The sequence below is a fragment of the Lissotriton helveticus genome, chromosome 5_1, assembly GCF_964261635.1.
Source record: "Lissotriton helveticus chromosome 5_1, aLisHel1.1, whole genome shotgun sequence".
Classification (NCBI taxonomy): Eukaryota; Metazoa; Chordata; class Amphibia; order Caudata; family Salamandridae; genus Lissotriton; species Lissotriton helveticus.
Window position 1 is genome coordinate 1,145,822,753 of NC_136065.1, and position 25,471 is coordinate 1,145,848,223.

Consider the following 25,471-nt stretch of genomic DNA (forward strand, 5'->3'; position numbering starts at 1 on the left):
TACTACATAATGCTTGACGCAAATCTACATGCAGATTTTCTGCTTTCTCCTCTCCTATCGTTTTCTGTGAGGAGATCTACATCCCGACTGTGGAGTCACTGCAAACATAACCATTTGTTTTAATTTCAAGCTCTCCACGCACACCTACAAAACTTTCCACAACGCAGGACCAGCATTACTGAACCACCACCTCTCAATTCACGTCCCCATCAGATACCTCTGCTCTGACCAGCTGGCTCTGGCCACGGTCTCTCAGATCCACGAGACAAGCACCGGAGGAAGATCCTTCTCCTAACCCTCCGACAAGACCCAGAACACCCTGCCGTCCCTCCTCGGACAACCCCCGTCACTGACCCAATTAAGGAAGGACCTCAAGACCTGGCTCTTTGACTGAACAATATCACAGCCGGATCAGCAGCCACCCCCCCTCCCAGCGCCTTGAGACCCTCACAGGTGAGTAGTCGTGCTTTACAAACCCTGACTGATTGGTTGATTGAATAGTAAATGTGAATGATCAGAGAGGAGTGGCTGGGAAAAGGGGCATTATTACTGCTAAAAGGGAGGGTATTAGGGAGGGGTGGTGTGTATAGGAATGTCACCCACCCAGGAGTTTACCCATTCCTATTCTCAAATTGCACTTCTAAAGTTCCTACTGCCCCAAAAAATATGAAGTCAAGAACCACAGATGGCTAAACACTGGTGCTGCAGCACGCCCCCTGTTAGACCTTTCATCCGTAGGGTGTTCTTCTCTTTGAGTTTTTGTCTTTTATCTCCTGTGTTTGCTGATTCTTTTTGTGGTACTAAGGACTCTGAGCACTTTACCCACTGCTAACCAGTGCTAAAGTGTATGTGCTTCTCCCCTAAACATGATGACATTGGTGTATACCTGATTGACATATTTGTGGTACTGGTAAGTCCCTTGTAATGTGATATACCATACACCCAGGGCCTGTACTTCGAACGCTGCTAGTGAGCTGCAGCACTGAATGTGCCACCCACCGAGCTAGCCTTTCAAACCTGTCTCAGGATTACCACTGCAATACCTGTGTGTTCACTTTACTGCCACTTTGACTTAGCTTTTAAAACTACTTGCCAAGCCTTAAACTCCCATTTTATTGCATATAAGCCACCCCTAAGGTAGGCCCGAATTAACCCTAAGAGCAGGGTGCCACGTAAGTAAAAGTTGTGACATGTACTTATATGTCTGGCATGTCCTGGAAGTGATAAACAGACACTTTCTTTTTTCACTCTTGTGAGGCCTATTCTTCTAATTTGCCAACATTGAGAATTCCTTCATACACTTTTAAGCTGTAATTCATCATCAGAGATAAGTAGCTTTTTCGTATTTCATATCTTTGGAAAGGTAACAATAGGTCCTCCCTACTGGTGAAGTTGGATTTCACATTACTGTTGTAGAAATGCCACTTTTAGAAAGTGAACATGACTCTGTAGTTACTGCTCTTTGTGTCTTTGTGTCTTACAGCCTGTCTCCAATATGGTTGGGTGACAGCTACACTTTGTGAATTCCCTCTAGACAGTCACAAATACAGGAAGGTGAGGCTCATATGCATTCTGAGCACTCATCTGCATTCTGATGGGCCTTCCTGGGCAGGGAGAAATGGGAGGGACGGACACACTTCAGTCGGTATTGTCCTGTCCACACACAAGTCACTAATTTATTCCCCACAGATAGCCTGGCAAAGAGCACTGTGTTGAAAGTGATCTTTGTGCAGTTCATAGAGCTGCTTTGAAGTCACTCCCTATGTTAAAGTCACTTTTGTGTAGAAGTACTGGGTCTCTGACCCCCTAAAATCAGACAACTCTGGATCTTGAACTGAACCTCTGTCAGAAGGACTGCTCTGCTGCCTAAAGGACTCAGATGGACTGCTTTTCTGGAAGGACTGCTTTTCTGCATGTTGCCCTGTTGCTCCCTGACTCCGCTGAAGCAGAGTTGAACTCTGCCTTCCCTCCAAGTGATTTGCAAGGGCTTGCTAGCTTGCAACCTTCTTCCTGATGTCTCATGGACACAAAAGACTTCCTACAATTCTGCTAGTGCTGCTGGACTCTGCCTTCTGTGAGTCATAACCTTGCCCGAGGTGCCCTCTCCAAGTCCTGAGCCTCATTACTGGGTTCTGAAGCTGTTGTGCTCCAAAACTGACACATTGTCACCACTACGCTGGTCAGAACTAATGAATCCCCCTTTGATGCCGACGCAGAGGGCGTTCGACAATAGTAGATCTAAAGCCTGCACAGCCTGATGACGGTGCTCTGCGCAGCTCGACGGTGACACATTGCCTTCACTTTAGCGAAGCTCGACGACCACACAGTGACCCGACTGCGTGGAAAAGAGTGACGCATTATGTCCTCAGCATCAACGCTTTGCTCCATCTAAGTTGCTTTTTCAGTGGGCCTTGTGGTCAGCCTAAATGTTGGTTGTGCACTGGTCCCACACGATAAATTTTCTCTATTTTTCTAAACCTGTGAGGAGTATTTTTGTGGCGAATGCATTGTGTTACTCAGTGTGTGGGTGTTGCACAAATACTTTACACATTGCCTATTTATGGCGAAACATCAGCCCTCATCATCCTGGACTTGTCAGCCGCCTTCGACACTGTCTTCCACCGCACTCTAAAAGCACGCCTCCAAGAAGCCTGAATCCAAGAGAAGGCCCTCGACTGGACCACGTCCTTCCTCTACGGCAGAACCCAGAGAGTCTGCCCCCCTCGCACAAGTGGCCAGCCAGCACGACCTCAACATCATCTCCTAAGCCGACGACACCCAGCTCATCTTCTCCCTCACCAAGGACTTGCACACTGCCAAAACCAACCTCCACGAGGGAATGAAGGCTGTCGCTGACTGGATGAGGAGCAGCCGTCTGAAACTGAACTCGGACAAGACGGAGGTCCTCATCCTTGGACCCACCCCTTCTGCCAGGGAGGACTCATGGTGGCCGACCACGCTAGGAACAGCACTGACACCGACCGACCATGCACGTAACCTAGGATTTGTCCTCGACTCCTCCCTCTCCATGTCAAAGCAGGTCAACGCCGTCTCCTCCTCCTGCTACAACACCCTCTGCATGCTCCGCAGGATCTACAAGTGGATCCCAACCAAGACAAGAAAAACGGTGACACAGGCCCTCGTCCGCGGCAGGCTAGGCTACGGCAACGCACTCTATGCAGGAATCCCAGCCAGACACCTGCATCAACTGCAACGCATCCAAAACGCATCCGCCCGACTGATCTTCAACGGGTCCCGCCTCAGCCACACAACCCCCCTCCTGAGAGACTTGCACTGGCTCCCCGTTGACAAGAGAATCAGCTTCAAGCTCCTCAACCACGTGCACAAGGCCCTCCACAACGCTGGATCAGCCTATCTCAACAGCAGACTCAGATTCCTCACCCCCACCTGCCAGCTCCGCTCCACCAGCCTCGCCCTTGCTGTTGTCCCTCGCATCCAACGAAAGACCTCCAGTGGCGGATCCTTCTCCTACCTTGCTGCCAAGACCTGGAACACCCTCCCGACCCACCTAAGGCAGACCCAAGACCTACTCACCTTCAGAAGACTCCTGAAGACCTGGCTCTTCGAGCAGTAGTGGCACCCCCCTCCCCTCAGCGCCTTGAGACCCTCACAGGTGAGTAGCGCACTTTACAAGTTCTTTGATTGATTGATTGATTGATTTAGATAAGGCTGACTGCTCAGTGCCAAGCTAACAGAGAGTGAGCACAGGTTATCTTTTAGTGTGTACCTAGCTTACCCTGACTAGAGTGGTGGTTCCTGCCTGGCCTGGTTGCATACTTCATTCAACCAGGAATTCCATTTCTAACACCCCCTATAGCAGGTAATGAAGGCAGAGGCTTAAAAAAAACATAGGAGCTAGTGTTACATTTAATTAATTTTGTTAAATATTTTTTTTAAATGTCTTGTATATATTAATAATTTCACTGGCATATTTAATAAACTATATCAAGAAACTAAATAGTAAAGAACATATTATCTAATTAAAAAATAAGTAAAATAAAGGTATGTTAACAATGTATACTTCACATGTAAAATTGACGAATGTAAATTTTAAGTATATTTTATTTTAAAAATATTTTTAAAATGTAAATTCTGGAAAAGTATAGAGCCAAATGCTGGAGTTATATATAATATTGACTTCAACACTTGCAACACAAACTCATTACACCAACAACAACCAATCACAGCCAGGCTGATCACATGTAAAAGGAACCCTCACACCAAAACTCTTCACTATGCTGGTGAACATGTGGGTTTGCCCCTTCATTTGAGGAGTAAGTATTTTAGGAGAAAGAGTGTTTACATGCTAAGAATCAACAGCTTTTTATGTGAACATAAGCTGTTATTGCAGATACTGTTACACACCTGAACATGGTTGCTGTATAATTGCATGAGCTGGATTCACTGACATGCCCTACTCAGACCATCTGAGTCTCAAAATACTGGCAGACCTCCATTTCATGGCCAGTGAATTTTTCCAAATGATCACCTCTATAAATGTTGACATTTCACAGTGGAGCAAGTCCTGATTTTTGTATCAGGTACTGAGAGGCATTAACAGAAGAATTCACTAGTTAATAACCATGCCACAGTCACAGATGTGAAGACAACGGCTGTCACGGAAATCATATGCCTTTGCCCACTATCTTTATGTACTTAGTGTCATTGACTGCATGTATGTGACACTTCAACCACCTCACTACACAGCACACCAAGCACACGTTTCTCAAGTTGACAACATTGCCAATCCATCCATGACCAGGTTGTCTGCGATGCCAGGGCTGCTTTACACATTTGTACACTACCATTCCTGGAAGCACACAAGTCGGCTTCATTTTATGGAAGTCATATCTTGTTGTGTGGTTGCTGAGGATTGTGGCGACATGTGGCTTATTAGTAAGTAACAATACCAACAGTGGGCCTGCATTTGTACCAAAGGTGCCATCTCAACATTAATCAAATATCACAACAACACAGTAAACACATAACCCTGACACACACTGCATGTAGGTAGGCATGCATAATGTAGTACAATTAGAATAGAGGGCCCTTGTTAAAAAAAAAAAATTTGAGTGTTGCCAGGTATGCTCGCTTGCCTCACACCCTACAGTCATCCAAACACTGTCTCTTACTGGATTTACAATAGATCTAATAGACATACACAAGACAATATAGACGGCATGATAGGCTTCCTCAAGTTGCAATTCTAACTCTAATCCTAGTGGCAGCGGGACGGTGGACGCTGCAGCAGCGCTTGGGCTCCTCTGAATATTTTAAAAACCGTGTTGTTTGTATTTTTTTAATTGCGTGCATTTTTGCTGGGCTTACCTGCTGCCTCTCCCTACTCCATTCTCCTGCAACCCTAGCCCCGGTCCGGATCGGCAGTGTGCCGCTTCACGGAGGGCTGACGGGGTGAGCAGGCTACCATCTAGGGAGGGCAGTGTAGGCTGGGTCAGCGCTCCTGTCATCGCGCTCGAGACCCCATTTAGCCCACACCCATGCGCACGCGCAGCGGACACTAATCCTAGTGGCAGGATTTCAAATGCAAATGCCACGACTCTATTTACTTTATACTAAGTTTTTCGTTTAATTTTGTGACAATTACAGGAATGACATGGGACGCTCAACGCATTGTCACCACTTATCAAATAAAGTAAAATAGTAATTCTTGGTGAGCTGTTTCAAAATTTTAGAAACCACTCGCTCTTTAACTTCTATCACTTACACGATTGCTATAGGCTATACGCAATTACTACACAGATTTGGATGTGGACCCCCCCCTCTTATGTATCTATTTACCACTTCTCAGATGGAGAAATATATGGGAATGTTAAAGAGAGTTGAATGTGTTTATATACGTTCGCTCTATCTGAAGAAATGTGTGAGTAATAATTGAAACCTACACAGTTCCGTTTTTGTCGTTTAGAATTATTAACTTCTTATTTTTGATTACCAACACCAATACGATCTTTTTCATTGTTAAAAACAGAGAGCTTTTAATAATAAATATTCTGTTTAAGGTTACAATAACCACTATGTGAAGTCAGATCTGGACCCTCTCTTATGGATTCACTAGCCACTTTAAGATGGCGGTGAAATAACACGCCACCTAACAGGTAGTTGAAGTACCTTACGGTATGGTAGTTAAGAAAGGTGGCGGCCATGGTGCACGCCGATAGCCGATATTTTGGGAAATATACACTCTAAGATGGCGGTGAAATAACACGCCGATAGCCGATATTTTGGGAAATATACACTCTAAGATGGCGGTGAAATAACACGCCACCTAACAGGTAGTTGAAGTATCTCACGGTTGGGTACTTAAGGAAGATGGCGGCCATGGTGCACGCCGATAGCCGATACTTTGGGGAGATATACACTGAATTTCGAATTGGGATATAGGTAAGAGATATCTCTCATTTCACAGCATTAATATATAATAGATATCTTTTGGAAGGCCTCTGAAACTGTGGTTCTTCTTTTATAGACCCTGCTATTTAACTATTGAACGGACACTAATATTACGGGAGCGGAGCATTGGACGCTTATCTAGCGAGATTTAGGTAAGGGGAGTTCGGTGCTAATTAAATGGCACTTGCTGAAATTTATTGTAGCAAATAGGATTCTGATTTTGCGATCTTTATGACAGATCCATTGAGAAACATATACATCGCTATTGTATGAGATACACGTGGGAGTGAAAAAGTGGAGAGGTACCATTTATTATTTATATATTTTTTCTATTATATGTGTGCTAGTATTGACGATACTATTAGACTCGTCTTATGGGATTTAGATACTTTATATATCCATGATAGCCATTTGGTGTAAGAACGATTTAACTTAAATATTGTGGTGACAGAGCTTAGAGCCTCCCTGTATCATTCCAGATACTGTTGATTTTCGCGATAAACGCTTGGTGGAAGAAATCTGATATTGAAGGATAATCTATTGTGATCGAGGTAATACACTTATGTGATACGAATTTGGCGAAATGGCAGAATGTTTTTCTGTTGACCATGACTTGACACCGGGATCCACATAATGTGTGTACGGTTATAATTTGTCACTGTAATGAGGGTACTATGTTTTTTCACCTAGGTGGTGATTTTATTAAGCTTAACTTAACCTTTTCACAAACAATTGGATTACTCTTATTATTGGTACATTTCTTTACATTAGTTTTTATCTTGTATTATTTTGGCTTGCAGCCCTGAGGAAGTTGATTGGCATAGATAAATGCCCAACGAAACACGTGTTGGCTGCAGTGGATGTTCTTTGAAACTTGTGAAATTTGGAATCTGATTTTGAGAATCTGGAATGAACTTTAAGAATACGTTCTGATTGAATAAAGGACTTGAGAATCTGGACTGAATTTTGAAATTTGAAATATAAATACGGATCAACGCACTTCAGGATCTTGGTGTTTAAATGTCTATTGGATGAGAACTTGGACTCTCGTTCTTACACTTGTCACTCAAATTTTGATAAATATCACTTCTGTTGTTTTTGAATATAATAATTTGAAATTAGATTGCTCGGCAGGAATACAGAATTAGTGTTACATCTTGGACTTGTCCAGGATTAATTAAGGAAGTTGGGTAACCTTCCTTTCCAGCCTTGTAGTAGTCGTTTGGAATAACTTGGAACCTTAATAATAGCCATACTCACAGCTGAGCGCCCTCTTTCCATGTTACCATTTCTGTTTCTTTGTCAGTAATTTTGGGTTGGGCTGCCGCTAGTGGCTGTAAAAATAATAATGAATCGGGAACAAGAAGCTCAAGATTTATTTAATAACCTAAGCACAGGCTCATCTGTGAATGTAGCAGTAGCCTCTACTGCACCAGCAAAACAGGAAGGTCTAAGAGCCAAATTCGTTAAATTAGAGAAGCTGAAGAGAGCAGAATTGAATAAGTGGTGGGATGCGGTAACATTAAAACAATATCTCATTCTTAACCGCATCCCCAGAGGTTTGAGATCAACTATCATTCCAACTTATGAAGACCTAGAACCTGATTTACTGGACAAATGGGAGCATGAGTTAACCACTGGTTCATGTAACTTGATAAGGATACTTATAGATAATGCTGAACGTAAGATTGAGAAACTTCTGATTGAGATTAAAAAGTGTGAAGATGAAATTAAACAACTAAATTTACCAGAAGCGACTATGAAGAACTATAATATGTTAGATGAGATCTTGACTAACCTACAGGCAGATATTAAAAGGAGGAAAGCGCGTAAATTGAAAAGGGATGAACAGGATTATACAGCCGGTAGGGTATTTACTTTTGCGCGTAAATTTGATTATCTTTTCCAGAAAGGTCATAATAACAGGAGGAATATGACACCTTTAAGTTCAGCTGTTAATACTTCATCAAGGTACCCCATAGCTTCGCACTCCATTCAAAACAGAAATGATACTGAGAATCATAAATTCTTTTACCATGGTATTGAACAAGTGGTTCTTGACAGACGTGGAGGAGACAGAGTACTGAAATTAAGACGTAGAGAGGCACGTTGGATTATGGTACTTCGGGCTGTGGAAGATGGGCTTAATATTGATACTGAACTACAGTATTTCCTGGGAGAATAGTTATGTCTCAGAATGGAATGTAACTAATGAATTTAACTGTGTGAGATTTGGCTTATCCGTTATTAGAAGTATTCTGTTAAAGATTGGATAGATGATTTGTATGATGATACTTGGATATTTCAAATGCAAATGCCACGACTCTATTTACTTTATACTAAGTTTTTCGTTTAATTTTGTGACAATTACAGGAATGACACGGGACGCTCAACGCATTGTCACCACTTATCAAATAAAGTAAAATAGTAATTCTTGGTGAGCTGTTTCAAAATTTTAAAAACCACTCGCTCTTTAACTTCTATCACTTACACGATTGCTATAGGCTATACGCAATTACTACACAGATTTGGATGTGGACCCCCCCTCTTATGTATTTATTTACCACTTCTCAGATGGAGAAATATATGGGAATGTTAAAGAGAGTTGAATGTGTTTATATACGTTCGCTCTATCTGAAGAAATGTGTGAGTAATAATTGGAACCTACACAGTTCCGTTTTTGTCGTTTAGAATTATTAACTTCTTATTTTTGATTACCAACACCAATACGATCTTTTTCATTGTTAAAAACAGAGAGCTTTTAATAATAAATATTCTGTTTAAGGTTACAATAACCACTATGTGAAGTCAGATCTGGACCCTCTCTTATGGATTCACTAGCCACTTTAAGATGGCGGTGAAATAACACGCCACCTAACAGGTAGTTGAAGTACCTTACGGTATGGTAGTTAAGAAAGGTGGCGGCCATGGTGCACGCCGATAGCCGATATTTTGGGAAATATACACTCTAAGATGGCGGTGAAATAACACGCCGATAGCCGATATTTTGGGAAATATACACTCTAAGATGGCGGTGAAATAACACGCCACCTAACAGGTAGTTGAAGTATCTCACGGTTGGGTACTTAAGGAAGATGGCGGCCATGGTGCACGCCGATAGCCGATACTTTGGGGAGATATACACTGAATTTCGAATTGGGATATAGGTAAGAGATATCTCTCATTTCACAGCATTAATATATAATAGATATCTTTTGGAAGGCCTCTGAAACTGTGGTTCTTCTTTTATAGACCCTGCTATTTAACTATTGAACGGACACTAATATTACGGGAGCGGAGCATTGGACGCTTATCTAGCGAGATTTAGGTAAGGGGAGTTCGGTGCTAATTAAATGGCACTTGCTGAAATTTATTGTAGCAAATAGGATTCTGATTTTGCGATCTTTATGACAGATCCATTGAGAAACATATACATCGCTATTGTATGAGATACACGTGGGAGTGAAAAAGTGGAGAGGTACCATTTATTATTTATATATTTTTTCTATTATATGTGTGCTAGTATTGACGATACTATTGGACTCGTCTTATGGGATTTAGATACTTTATATATCCATGATAGCCATTTGGTGTAAGAACGATTTCACTTAAATATTGTGGTGACAGAGCTTAGAGCCTCCCTGTATCATTCCAGATACTGTTGATTTTCGCGATAAACGCTTGGTGGAAGAAATCTGATATTGAAGGATAATCTATTGTGATCGAGGTAATACACTTATGTGATACGAATTTGGCGAAATGGCAGAATGTTTTTCTGTTGACCATGACTTGACACCGGGATCCACATAATGTGTGTACGGTTATAATTTGTCACTGTAATGAGGGTACTATGTTTTTTCACCTAGGTGGTGATTTTATTAAGCTTAACTTAACCTTTTCACAAACAATTGGATTACTCTTATTATTGGTACATTTCTTTACATTAGTTTTTATCTTGTATTATTTTGGCTTGCAGCCCTGAGGAAGTTGATTGGCATAGATAAATGCCCAACGAAACACGTGTTGGCTGCAGTGGATGTTCTTTGAAACTTGTGAAATTTGGAATCTGATTTTGAGAATCTGGAATGAACTTTAAGAATACGTTCTGATTGAATAAAGGACTTGAGAATCTGGACTGAATTTTGAAATTTGAAATATAAATACGGATCAACGCACTTCAGGATCTTGGTGTTTAAATGTCTATTGGATGAGAACTTGGACTCTCGTTCTTACACTTGTCACTCAAATTTTGATAAACATCACTTCTGTTGTTTTTGAATATAATAATTTGAAATTAGATTGCTCGGCAGGAATACAGAATTACTAATATTGTTGTTGTTTTTCAGATCTTTCTTAGAAGAAACGCTCACACACCTGACTTTGATCCTTTGAACACACCTGTATCAAGTACACAGACGTGCGAGCTGGCCGTTCCCACCTAAACTCTAAGGGGCAGATTTATGAAGGCCTTGCGCCGGCGGTGCGTCACTTTTTCCCATGTTAAAAATGACGCACCGGCGGCGCAAGGCCTTCATAAACTGCCCCTAAATGCACAGTGTTACATTGCAAGCAAGACCTGCAGCGTCCTGTGTTCAAGTCTTGCTGCTCCTCGGTGCTGACTCTTTGCATGGGTCATGTTCGCATGCTGTCAGCAGCGCCCCTTTTTAAGGGGGGGGGGCTTGGGTCCTTTCCTCTAATAAACTCTACCGCTGCTGTCGGCATTACACCCGGATCCCGTCGATATATCTTGGCCCCCCAGCTATGGGATCTGGCAAGCACCAACCCTGCTCCAATAACCACTTTTTCAGGTATTTTAACTATAACTAACTGAAGCTCCATCGAACTGGCAGGCTGTGCACTCAGCTTTTCCTCGCATTCTTTTATCCCCCGCCGGCGGCCCGTCTTGTATGGGAGGTGGAGGGGGCAGGAGCAGATGTTTTTTTTGTTTGTTGTTTTTTTGCATTCGGAATGCACACCTGCAGTCCCTTTGCCCGTACCTTGCCATTGCGCCCCCCTAGAACAACAACCCTCAACATTAGGTTCAACCCCCAAAATTAGTTTCTGTGCATGGAGTGATTAAGTTGCTTGTAAAGGGTGCCAATGCGGCAAAGTGCAGTGTTGCCCGAAGTTCTGATACTTGATGCAAGCAGACTGCCAACGCCCGGATTCGGGCTATCGTTTGGCCTCATTCACCTGCAACTACATCACCTTCACCAGAGGTCGATGGGAGAAATGTATTCTCCCGATTTATTTATTTTAAACCCTCATCTTGCCGGATGTTGGCATGCGTTGCCGTGGGTGATCAGAATGTGAGAGACAACCTTGTCACTCCCAATCACCGGGCGCGAACTCAGGGCTCCCATGGCTCACGTTCAGAAGGCCCACTGTCCATTTTTTTTTATATTTTTGCCTCTGACCCATAAACGTGGTGTGAGGGAGAGTCAATTACTGATGGCCTTGCAGGGCCAGCGCGCCTTCCCAAGCTGATTCACACAAAAGGCCACACAGTTGGGGGCGCTATTGCAGATTTTTTTTTTTAAGATGGCCTCCCTCTCTCCCATCCGTATACCAGTACCTCGCTCTAATGAGGCTTGCATGCTATGCATTATGCTCATCTGTTTCGTGTGTACCCTAACTTTCCACAGCGCGTGGCTACAGTGAAAGCATGCTTGAAAACAAGGTCCTAACATGACTTGGTTGTGACACAACTTTCCTTCATTATCTCCCCAGGCGTCACTGTGCACTTCACACAACTTCCACCCGAGGAATGCAGAAAGCAAACTACACATACCTTCAACCTCGTTACTTTCACAAGAGTTGGACTTCAGTGTGTCCACTATAGAAAGAGCACTCCTTTCATCGCAATGCACATAATATAGCCGAGGCCGCCCGATGAAGAGACAGTTAACTAAATTCTTACCACCAGAATGTGAGAGGTCGAACCTTTTACCGCCTATCCAGGACTTTACTAACCGGACTTGCACTCCGGGAGAATCGGCAACACGGAGGCATGCACATTCCTATACCTCCTGCAGGTCTTTGTTATCTGCCCCCCGGATTTGCCCACGCTATCTATAGAATAAGACACCAATGCTCTTCCTGTTAGGCCATAGTAGCTAATCGTCACCCACTAAGTCTGCCAAGCACCCTTTTCAGCTGCAACATCTAATACCGAAAAAAATGTCCTGTAATACCAAGCTCTACACTTGCGTGCTCCTCCACGCTCATGGGTCATTTACCTTGCCACTCCGCTGCCTTATACAGCTCGCCTAGTCGCTGGTCCCGTGAGCCTATTCCTCCTCCGCCACTAGCTAGGCTCCTTCCTGAGTCTCTTGACGTCGAGCCATTGGACTTTTATCCGGCTGGGGGGCGCTTAGTACTCGGTCTCCTGGTAATTCTCATGGGAGCTGGGTCCTCATCCTCTTTGCTCGACGCTGTTCCCTAGGTCCCGACGGTGCCTCATCTGGCAACCCGGTAGACAAGGTGGATACTTTTTGAAGAGAAACAGCATGGCCGGAATAGAAATCCACTGGTGCCGCTCTGCCAGCTCCCTGATAAAAAGGTGAGCTACCCAGGGGGAGCGTTGCCTTATATTTTCCTCCCTCTTTCCCTCCTCCTTTTGTTCTTGGGAAGGGGAGAAGAGGTCCTCGGGCACTTTTCCCCATGCAGCCTTTCCCGGCGGCGCAAACCTGCGCTAACTGGATCCGTTCCCTGCGGGCTCCCGCGGCCGTTATGGTGCTGGCCCTCGAGGCCCCCTTCGGGGGTGGCCTCTGCTAGACATGCTGTAATCACTCTCTGGGCTTACAGACCACCCATTGACTGTTTATTCATCCCTTCGATTGTCTTTTAAAAATACTTACTAATACAAGTGAATCCTTCCTCCTTTTCCCTCCTTTTTGTATGTTGTTTCCTCCCATGGAGCACTGCCCATGGACTGGTATCTTTACTCTTCGGTGTTTATGTGTTAGTTTATTGGGACAATTTTTTTCTTTGTTTCCTGCTTGTGTTACACTGTTTGCCTGTTTTCAGCTGGTGCATGTTCAGCTTTGGCACCCATTGTGCTAGCATTCTATTGCATCTTTGTTCCAAACACCTCCTTCCCTTGTTGCTGGCAACCTTCCTACCCCTTTTTGCTCCGCTGCTTGTTTCCCCCGTTACTTGCCTCCGCCCATCCTCACCCCTCCCGCCATGTTTCCATCTTCAGAGCATGCTGTAGGTAAACTCATGCTTCGAGTCCCAGGAGCTAAGAAAGCATTTACTGTTGTTTAATTCCTGCTATACCCAGTCTCTCCTGTCCTTCCTTAATTTTATTTTCATTTGCTATGGAAACCTAGCTATTTGAGCCCTTTGTGTCACGGGAGAAGGGCGCATGCAACTGTTGCTAGGAAATTTCATGCCATAAAAACGATTCCTAATTTACTCACTGTGAAGAGAAAAGAAGGGAGCACTGTAGAAATGTGGGGAACGGAAAGCAACACGTAAGTCAAAAGTACACACTAGTGAATGTGATTTCTGCATGTGAATAAAAAATGTTCCCCTAATGAAACACGGGAGCACCATGAGGGTCGGACTGGCCTATAGGGCAATCAGGAAGTTCCCGACAGGCTGATCTGAAAGATCAGTGTGTGGGCTGGTTTTTTAGCAGTAGTGGGCTTGTTTTATGGTCATGTGAGACGATTATTACTGAAGATTTCCCTTATATTGCAATAAACATTTGCCTGTAGCAAACACAAATGCATGCAGTCTCCAAATCCTTGCAAATTACTCATGCAGTGTGTCTTTACAAGTTCAAAACAGGACTGCTTTGCAAATGTGGGAAACTTTTTTAGCTATCTGGCTCGCTACTGTTATTTCTGTGCATGGGTCTATTTTTTGGCCCAGTCCGACCCTGGCCTCCATACAATTTTTATGACTAAGATTGATGAGTCTTTTCAGAGGCCTTTAATTGAAGAGTGCAATATTTGTGCTAGAAACATTAGCAGATGATTGCTTTGTACTTGAAATATGGGAGCAAGAAATAAGTCAATTTCCCTTTTAGAATCAGGACTTAAAGAGAGCTGCAATTAGTTATTGTGTAAATGCCCACTATAAAGCTTGATGGAGAATCAGGAGAGGTACAGGTAAGCCCCCCCCTCCCTACCGCCCTTCTCAACAACCTGACACTGTGTGTCATACGTATAGTGAAGTGGCGGAGAGACGCGTTAGTCTTCCTGGCTTAACGCCTTGTTCTGCCACTTCTGAAAACGCAAGGCTGCACCATATTTAGAAGAATGTGGTGCAGCCTTGCGTGTCCCCCTGAGATGGCGCTAAGTTTAGCAACTTAGCTCCAATGCAGGCACCATTGCACCGTAGTGCAAGGGTGTCCGCCTGCAGGGGTGAATTATTTATGTGTAGGAAGTTGTCCCTTCCTGCACATAAGCAAAACTAAAATGCCATTCTGTCACTTTCAAGTGTGCTGCTTCATGCAGCAAACATGAAAGTGACAAAATTGCATTTTTAAAAAAAAATTGTTTATGTACAGGAAGGGACATCTTCATGTACATAAACAAACAATGGCATTTTCTTTTTCCATGTGTACTGCACAAGGCAGCACACATGGAAAAATAAAAAACGAGGAGACATAATGCATATCTCCTCGTTTCACCATCTTAAGACCAGTTTTTACCTGGTCTTAACCCCGTCCATGCCCGACGGCAGCACTACCTGCCCAGTGCTGCAGTCAGCCAATGGCCGACGCAGCCCCGCCCATTTTGCGGAAGTGCCGTACTTCCGCAAAATCGCGGGAGCATGAAACGGGTTAATTTTGGCGCTGCCTCCTATGTAAGCCACCCTTGTACATAGGGGCAGTGTCAACACGAATGGGTGTTGCAGTCGAACTCCCACCGCAACACCCACTGCCCACCCCTTTCATACTAACCATAGTGTGAAAGGGGGCCTTGTGTAAAAAGCAGCCTTAAGCTATGTTAAGTGGCTTAATGTAAATGTAAATGTATTGCGACTTATATAGCGCACGTATCACCCGAAGGCATCAAGGCGCTTGCTTAGGGAACCCGTCCTGGTATTCCCCTGTGAGATACCACGGCAGGGTATTTACAAGGTGAAAGCCAGGCATCCCACCGCGAGGGGCCGTAGTGGAGATTAAGCAAGCTATTGCCCAGACTCGCAGAGTGTGACCCCGTGAGTCGAGTAGGCACCGGAGCAAGAATTGTCGAGTCCGTGGTATTTTTGAGCACGAGACCCGCCGAGGCGGGGAATCGAACCCTGGTCCACGGCCGATCTCAGCTTCCAGGTCTGCCGCCTCTAACCACTGAGCCACGCTTCTCCACAATGCTGCCTTGTACATAAGGCACATCCCCTATCGCCACCACAACGTCACTATAGAGTACACTGTGGTGGCGATAGGGGCTTGTACATAGGCCCCTGTGTTCCTAGGTCCCATTTACTGGCAAATCCTTCAATCATTCATTCATTAATAACCCAGTTTTTCTAAAGTCTCTCGAAAGCTGAACTTGCAAAGAGCTAACAAAGGGACCTCAGTAGAAGACCACTGTTCCAACGGAGAGATGATTATTTAAAATTACTATTAGTCATTTCATGGCGACAGCTCCATAGCTTTCTTTCCTCGAAGCTGGACACAAATATTGGCAATCCAAGGCGCCATCCCCATGGAGCTTTGAGGTGATTTTGAGGAGTTCTAGTGGCTGAAGCACAACAATACCCAATAACTACGTTTCATGATTGAGCTGCAAGAATATGATCCGCAGAATATTGACAACACTAAATCATCAAGTTAAATATACAAAGGTAAGTCGATGTGTAGTTAGAAATAGAAAACCTTACCTATTTATGCTGCTCTTGATGATATAGTGCCAGTCGATACTCTGAACGCTTTAATGTAGCAGTCTAATATTTTTCACCTGGAGAGTCTGATGTACTTGTGGCCAGCTCTAACTTGGATCCCGGTACCGATATCGCCAACACTCTAAAGTCTGGGAAAACTACAATGTATACGTTAGTCTAGACACCCTGGTCTCATTATTTAAAATGAATAAAAGGGAACAAAGCTCAAAAGAAATGTGTAGAATCCTACAGAAAAGCATTTTTGTTTACGATCTGGTCTCTGCATTGTTTTCCCACGTCCCTATGTGCCATGCTTTAAGACTTTTTTTCCTGTTATGCTTTGGAGAGACGTGGAGTTTTAGTATTTCAAACTTAACCGGCACTGAAATATTTCTACTCCAAATAGGGTCATTCAGAATTTGTTGATCCAGATTGCATTCATTTTGTGCTCCCATAAACACTAAACCCCTTTGCATACAGGATGTCAATTCTTGCAAATTAGTGGTTTGTTGAATGGAAAACCTTGAAAGTTGAATTCGTGAGAGGCTAGCAGAATTGTGTTAGAGGCATATGTAATGATAGCTTTTTGGTCGGGTTGTCGATGACTTCCTTCCTTGGATGTATGACGTTACAACGCATACATTTACAACGCCTACCTTTACATCGCACGTTTTACAACTCATACCATTACAACGCATAGTGCTTTTGGGCGCTGGATAGTGAATAGTTTAATTTACTATTCCAACTCCAGTCCCCGTGGATAGTAGGGAAGGTGTTGAATTGTACATTAAACCTATTCCCTATCCTAGAGCGCCCCCCAGCGCAATGCGTTGTAAAAGTTGTGTCGTAAAGGCACTGCGTGGTAAAAGTTGCGTTGTAAAGGTTGTTCACCTTCCTTCCTTCATGCCTTTCATTCTTTTTCCCTCCCTTCTTCCTTTCCTTCTTTCCTTCCTCCCCGTACCTTCATCTTATAAAATGCGTCTCAAAAAATTCGAATGCCAGGCCTTAGCAGGATTTAGGGTTTACTTTAGCTGACCTACATATGGACAGGGGAACAAAGGCATACCATGTTACCAGAGCACATGTGGACAAGTTCTGTTTAGCTAGGATTATTCTCAGTATATGTGGTGAAATCTATGTGGAAATGTAATCTCCGGGAAGAGAACGTACATTCTTGATGGATGTGAGATGTGAATGAGTTCCTCCTACAAAGCCAAAACCATCTGACACTATGGACCTGATTCACAAAATGCACTTTGTAGTATGTTTTGTAGTACTACAAAATTTACTACATAATGCTTGACGCAAATCTACATGCAGATTTTCTGCTTTCTCCTCTCCTATCGTTTTCTGTGAGGAGATCTACATCCCGACTGTGGAGTCACTGCAAACATAACCATTTGTTTTAATTTCAAGCTCTCCACGCACACCTACAAAACTTTCCACAACGCAGGACCAGCATTACTGAACCACCACCTCTCAATTCACGTCCCCATCAGATACCTCTGCTCTGACCAGCTGGCTCTGGCCACGGTCTCTCAGATCCACGAGACAAGCACCGGAGGAAGATCCTTCTCCTAACCCTCCGACAAGACCTAGAACACCCTGCCGTCCCTCCTCGGACAACCCCCGTCGCTGACCCACTTAAGGAAGGACCTCAAGACCTGGCTCTTTGACTGAACAATATCACAGCCGGATCAGCAGCCACCCCCCCTCCCAGCGCCTTGAGACCCTCACAGGTGAGTAGTCGTGCTTTACAAACCCTGACTGATTGGTTGATTGAATAGTAAATGTGAATGATCAGAGAGGAGTGGCTGGGAAAAGGGGCATTATTACTGCTAAAAGGGATGGTATTAGGGAGGGGTGGTGTGTATAGGAATGTCACCCACCCAGGAGTTTACCCATTCCTATTCTCAAATTGCACTTCTAAAGTTCCTACTGCCCCAAAAAATAAGAAGTCAAGAACCACAGATGGCTAAACACTGGTGCTGCAGCACGCCCCCTGTTAGACCTTTCATCCGTAGGGTGTTCTTCTCTTTGAGTTTTTGTCTTTTATCTCCTGTGTTTGCTCATTCTTTTTGTGGTACTAAGGACTCTGAGCACTTTACCCACTGCTAACCAGTGCTAAAGTGTATGTGCTTCTCCCCTAAACATGATGACATTGGTGTATACCTGATTGACATATTTGTGGTACTGGTAAGTCCCTTGTAATGTGATATACCATACACCCAGGGCCTGTACTTCGAACGCTGCTAGTGAGCTGCAGCACTGAATGTGCCACCCACCGAGCTAGCCTTTCAAACCTGTCTCAGGATTACCACTGCAATACCTGTGTGTTCACTTTACTGCCACTTTGACTTGGCTTTTAAAACTACTTGCCAAGCCTTAAACTCCCATTTTATTGCATATAAGCCACCCCTAAGGTAGGCCCGAATTAACCCTAAGAGCAGGGTGCCACGTAAGTAAAAGTTGTGACATGTACTTATATGTCTGGCATGTCCTGGAAGTGATAAACAGACACTTTCTTTTTTCACTCTTGTGAGGCCTATTCTTCTAATTTGCCAACATTGAGAATTCCTTCATACACTTTTAAGCTGTAATTCATCATCAGAGATAAGTAGCTTTTTCGTATTTCATATCTTTGGAAAAGTAACAATAGGTCCTCCCTACTGGTGAAGTTGGATTTCACATTACTGTTGTAGAAATGCCACTTTTAGAAAGTGAACATGACTCTGTAGTTACTGCTCTTTGTGTCTTTGTGTCTTACAGCCTGTCTCCAATATGGTTGGGTGACAGCTACACTTTGTGAATTCCCTCTAGACAGTCACAAATACAGGAAGGTGAGGCTCATATGCATTCTGAGCACTCATCTGCATTCTGATGGGCCTTCCTGGGCAGGGAGAAATGGGAGGGACGGACACACTTCAGTCGGTATTGTCCTGTCCACACACAAGTCACTAATTTATTCCCCACAGATAGCCTGGCAAAGAGCACTGTGTTGAAAGTGATCTTTGTGCAGTTCATAGAGCTGCTTTGAAGTCACTCCCTATGTTAAAGTCACTTTTGTGTAGAAGTACTGGGTCTCTGACCCCCTAAAATCAGACAACTCTGGATCTTGAACTGAACCTCTGTCAGAAGGACTGCTCTGCTGCCTAAAGGACTCAGATGGACTGCTTTTCTGGAAGGACTGCTTTTCTGCATGTTGCCCTGTTGCTCCCTGACTCTGCTGAAGCAGAGTTGAACTCTGCCTTCCCTCCAAGTGATTTGCAAGGGCTTGCTAGCTTGCAACCTTCTTCCTGATGTCTCATGGACACAAAAGACTTCCTACAATTCTGCTAGTGCTGCTGGACTCTGCCTTCTGTGAGTCATAACCTTGCCCGAGGTGCCCTCTCCAAGTCCTGAGCCTCATTACTGGGTTCTGAAGCTGTTGTGCTCCAAAACTGACACATTGTCACCACTACGCTGGTCAGAACTAATGAATCACCCTTTGATGCCGACGCAGAGGGCGTTCGACAATAGTAGATCTAAAGCCTGCACAGCCTGATGACGGTGCTCTGCGCAGCTCGACGGTGACACATTGCCTTCACTTTAGCGAAGCTCGACGACCACACAGTGACCCGACTGCGTGGAAAAGAGTGACGCATTATGTCCTCAGCATCAACGCTTTGCTCCATCTAAGTTGCTTTTTCAGTAGGCCTTGTGGTCAGCCTAAATGTTGGTTGTGCACTGGTCCCACACGATAAATTTTCTCTATTTTTCTAAACCTGTGAGGAGTATTTTTGTGGCGAATGCATTGTGTTACTCAGTGTGTGGGTGCTGCACAAATACTTTACACATTGCCTATTTATGGCGAAACATCAGCCCTCATCATCCTGGACTTGTCAGCCGCCTTCGACACTGTCTTCCACCGCACTCTAAAAGCACGCCTCCAAGAAGCCTGAATCCAAGAGAAGGCCCTCGACTGGACCACGTCCTTCCTCTACGGCAGAACCCAGAGAGTCTGCCTCCCACCCTTCCGTTGCGAAGCCACCAACATCATCTGCTGCATCCCCCAGGACTCATCCCTCGGCCCGACGCTATTCAACATCTACATGGCCCCCCTCGCACAAGTGGCCAGCCAGCACGACCTCAACATCATCTCCTAAGCCGACGACACCCAGCTCATCTTCTCCCTCACCAAGGACTTGCACACTGCCAAAACCAACCTCCACGAGGGAATGAAGGCTGTCGCTGACTGGATGAGGAGCAGCCGTCTGAAACTGAACTCGGACAAGACGGAGGTCCTCATCCTTGGACCCACCCCTTCTGCCAGGGAGGACTCATGGTGGCCGACCACGCTAGGAACAGCACTGACACCGACCGACCATGCACGTAACCTAGGATTTGTCCTCGACTCCTCCCTCTCCATGTCAAAGCAGGTCAACGCCGTCTCCTCCTCCTGCTACAACACCCTCTGCATGCTCCGCAGGATCTACAAGTGGATCCCAACCAAGACAAGAAAAACGGTGACACAGGCCCTCGTCCGCGGCAGGCTAGGCTACGGCAACGCACTCTATGCAGGAATCCCAGCCAGACACCTGCATCAACTGCAACGCATCCAAAACGCATCCGCCCGACTGATCTTCAACGGGTCCCGCCTCAGCCACACAACCCCCCTCCTGAGAGACTTGCACTGGCTCCCCGTTGACAAGAGAATCAGCTTCAAGCTCCTCAACCACGTGCACAAGGCCCTCCACAACGCTGGATCAGCCTATCTCAACAGCAGACTCAGATTCTACACCCCCACCTGCCAGCTCCGCTCCACCAGCCTCGCCCTTGCTGTTGTCCCTCGCATCCAACGAAAGACCTCCAGTGGCGGATCCTTCTCCTACCTTGCTGCCAAGACCTGGAACACCCTCCCGACCCACCTAAGGCAGACCCAAGACCTACTCACCTTCAGAAGACTCCTGAAGACCTGGCTCTTCGAGCAGTAGTGGCACCCCCCTCCCCTCAGCGCCTTGAGACCCTCACAGGTGAGTAGCGCACTTTACAAGTTCTTTGATTGATTGATTGATTGATTTAGATAAGGCTGACTGCTCAGTGCCAAGCTAACAGAGAGTGAGCACAGGTTATCTTTTAGTGTGTACCTAGCTTACCCTGACTAGAGTGGTGGTTCCTGCCTGGCCTGGTTGCATACTTCATTCAACCAGGAATTCCATTTCTAACACCCCCTATAGCAGGTAATGAAGGCAGAGGCTTAAAAAAAACATAGGAGCTAGTGTTACATTTAATTAATTTTGTTAAATATTTTTTTTAAATGTCTTGTATATATTAATAATTTCACTGACATATTTAATAAACTATATCAAGAAACTAAATAGTAAAGAACATATTATCTAATTAAAAAATAAGTAGAATAAAGGTATGTTAACAATGTATACTTCACATGTAAAATTGACGAATGTAAATTTTAAGTATATTTTATTTTAAAAATATTTTTAAAATGTAAATTCTGGAAAAGTATAGAGCCAAATGCTGGAGTTATATATAATATTGACTTCAACACTTGCAACACAAACTCATTACACCAACAACAACCAATCACAGCCAGGCTGATCACATGTAAAAGGAACCCTCACACCAAAACTCTTCACTATGCTGGTGAACATTTGGGTTTGCCCCTTCATTTGAGGAGTAAGTATTTTAGGAGAAAGAGTGTTTACATGCTAAGAATCAACAGCTTTTTATGTGAACATAAGCTGTTATTGCAGATACTGTTACACACCTGAACATGGTTGCTGTATAATTGCATGAGCTGGATTCACTGACATGCCCTACTCAGACCATCTGAGTCTCAAAATACTGGCAGACCTCCATTTCATGGCCAGTGAATTTTTCCAAATGATCACCTCTATAAATGTTGACATTTCACAGTGGAGCAAGTCCTGATTTTTGTATCAGGTACTGAGAGGCATTAACAGAAGAATGCACTAGTTAATAACCATGCCACAGTCACAGATGTGAAGACAACGGCTGTCACGGAAATCATATGCCTTTGCCCACTATCTTTATGTACTTAGTGTCATTGACTGCATGTATGTGACACTTCAACCACCTCACTACACAGCACACCAAGCACACGTTTCTCAAGTTGACAACATTGCCAATCCATCCATGACCAGGTTGTCTGCGATGCCAGGGCTGCTTTACACATTTGTACACTACCATTCCTGGAAGCACACAAGTCGGCTTCATTTTATGGAAGTCATATCTTGTTGTGTGGTTGCTGAGGATTGTGGCGACATGTGGCTTATTAGTAAGTAACAATACCAACAGTGGGCCTGCATTTGTACCAAAGGTGCCATCTCAACATTAATCAAATATCACAACAACACAGTAAACACATAACCCTGACACACACTGCATGTAGGTAGGCATGCATAATGTAGTACAATTAGAATAGAGGGCCCTTGTTAAAAAAAAAAAATTTGAGTGTTGCCAGGTATGCTCTCTTGCCTCACACCCTACAGTCATCCAAACACTGTCTCTTACTGGATTTACAATAGATCTAATAGACATACACAAGACAATATAGACGGCATGATAGGCTTCCTCAAGTTGCAATTCTAAGTCTAATCCTAGTGGCAGCGGGACGGTGGACGCTGCAGCAGCGCTTGGGCTCCTCTGAATATTTTAAAAACCGTGTTGTTTGTATTTTTTTAATTGCGTGCATTTTTGCTGGGCTTACCTGCTGCCTCTCCCTACTCCATTCTCCTGCAACCCTAGCCCCGGTCCGGATCGGCAGTGTGCCGCTTCACGGAGGGCTGACGGGGTGAGCAGGCTACCATCTAGGGAGGGCAGTGTAGGCTGGGTCAGCGCTCCTGTCATCGCGCTCGAGACCCCATTTAGCCCACACCCATGCGCACGCGCAGCGGACACTAATCCTAGTGGCAGCGGGACGGTGGACGCTGCAGCAGCGCTTGGGCTCCTCTGAATATTTTAAAAACTGTGTTGTTTGTATTTTTTTAATTGCGTGCATTTTTGCTGGGCTTACCTGCTGCCTCTCCCTACTCCATTCTCCTGCACCCCTAGCCCCGGTCCGGATCGGCAGTGTGCCGCTTCACGGAGGGCTGACGGGGTGAGCAGGCTACCATCTTGGGAGGGCAGTGTAGGCTGGGTCAGCGCTCCTGTCATCGTGCTCGAGACCCCATTTAGCCCACACCCATGCACACATAGAGCGGGCGTGCGCAGCGGGCGCGACGAAGGCGCGCCAAAGTTGCACCTAAGTTAAGCCCGTCTGCGCCCGTCCGCGGCCGACCGGGGCTAGGGGCACTCCACTCTGCCCAATTTTTAACTTTCTCATCGGCCCAGCTTCGTACTATGCAAGGTCCGTGGGCTCTCCCTGACTCTATCATTGCCAAAATTTCCATCCTCGGCCTTACGCCGATCTCTCCTATCCCCAATACCCAGGTCCCTGTCCCTCCCCCTCCCGGCTTCCTAGCGTCGCCCTCTTCTACTCCTGCGACTCCGGCAACCTCGGTTCTCCTTTTGAACACTAGATCGGCGGTCAAGCATTTTCACGAACTTTTTGTTCTGCTAGACACTCACCAACCTGATCTTTTGTTTCTTACGGAGACTTGGTTTTGTCCGGATTCCCTCCCAACCCTTTTGGCCACCCTCCCCCCCTCCTATTATGCCATCCGTGCTGATTGTCCGGCCGATAAGGCTGGCGGTGGGGTGGCTCTCATTGCTCGCTCGGACCTTCACTCCCAGATATTACCAGCTCCCCCATTGCTATGATTGATTATCTGGTTGTTCGCTCTGCTTCCTTCTCGCCTCCTCTCACCTGTCTGCTTGTGTATCGTCCCCCACAGACCACAGTGCACTTCCTTCACGCCTTCCAGGACCTGCTAGCTACTCTAGCAGTCAATAACTCCTCCATCCTGCTGCTTGCGACTTTAATTACTGGCCTTTTGATCCAGCTGAGGACCTTTCGTCCAAAGAATTCTCGGACTCTCTTTCTTCTCTTAATTTGGTGTCCCAAGTTCACTGCCCCACTCATATCCATGGTCATATTTTGGACCAGGTTTGGTCGCTTAATTGTCCCGTTTCCTCCCTGGTGGTCTCCCCCTGCACTTGGTCTGATAATTTTTTAGTTTCGTTTTCTTCGTACCCCAGTCTTGTTAGGAAATCCCCCCTTCCCAGGAACACATGGGCCCGGAATTGGACTCATGTGGATGTGCCATCACTTTGCTCCTCCCTTTCGGCCTCTTGCCCCAACCTTCAAGACCTCCCTTTTCACTGTCAAATGGACTCTATAAATAATTGGCTTAGTAGAGGTTGTGATCAGGTGGCTCCTCTTAGACGCGTTTCTGCCAGGCGTAATTATGACGCCAATAGGTGGTTCAATTCCGCATTGAAAGAGGAAAAGCTGACCCTACGGCAAGCGGAGCGTGCCTGGCGACGTGCCTATTGTCCCACTCTTAAGACAGAGTACACCACTCTTCTGAGCCAATATAAGAAGTCCATCCTTTTGGCCAAAACGGAGTACTTCTCCTCTAAAATTTTGCTCGCGGAAAATCAGCCTAGAGAAATTTTCTCTATTGTGCAAGATCTGGCATTTTCTGACAGAGTAACCCTCAAACCCTCCCCTTCTCAGACCCTCTGCGATTCACTTAATAGCTATTTTATAGAAAAAGTCTTGGCTATTAAGTCTAACGTAGTTCCCCTCCCCTCCTACTCGGATCCACAGCCCTTTTTCCCTCAGATGTATCTTGACCACTTTCCCCCCCTGACTATAGAAGCTTTCCTGTCTCTCGTCTCGACGGTTAAGTCAGGCTCTCCATCTGACATTTGCCCTGCACATATTTTAAAACAAATTTATTTGGCTTGTCCTTCCCCTCCGCTCACTCTTCTCAATAACTCCCTGGTTCATGGTACTGTTCCCCAGACTCACAAATCGGCGATTATTATCCCCATTCTAAAAAAGCCTGGTTCCGACCCATCCTCACTTACTAACTACCGTCCTATCTCCCTCCTCCCTTTCCTTGGCAAAATAATGGAGCGCCATATCACGAGAACGCTCAGTAACTTCATGGAGGAGAACGGCTGCCTAGCCTCTCGTCAGGCTGGGTTTCGCCCGGCGCATTCCGCGGAGTCTGTTGTCCTCTCTGTGCTGGACAACCTCAGAGAGGGCATGGATGCTGGCCGGCCCCAGGCT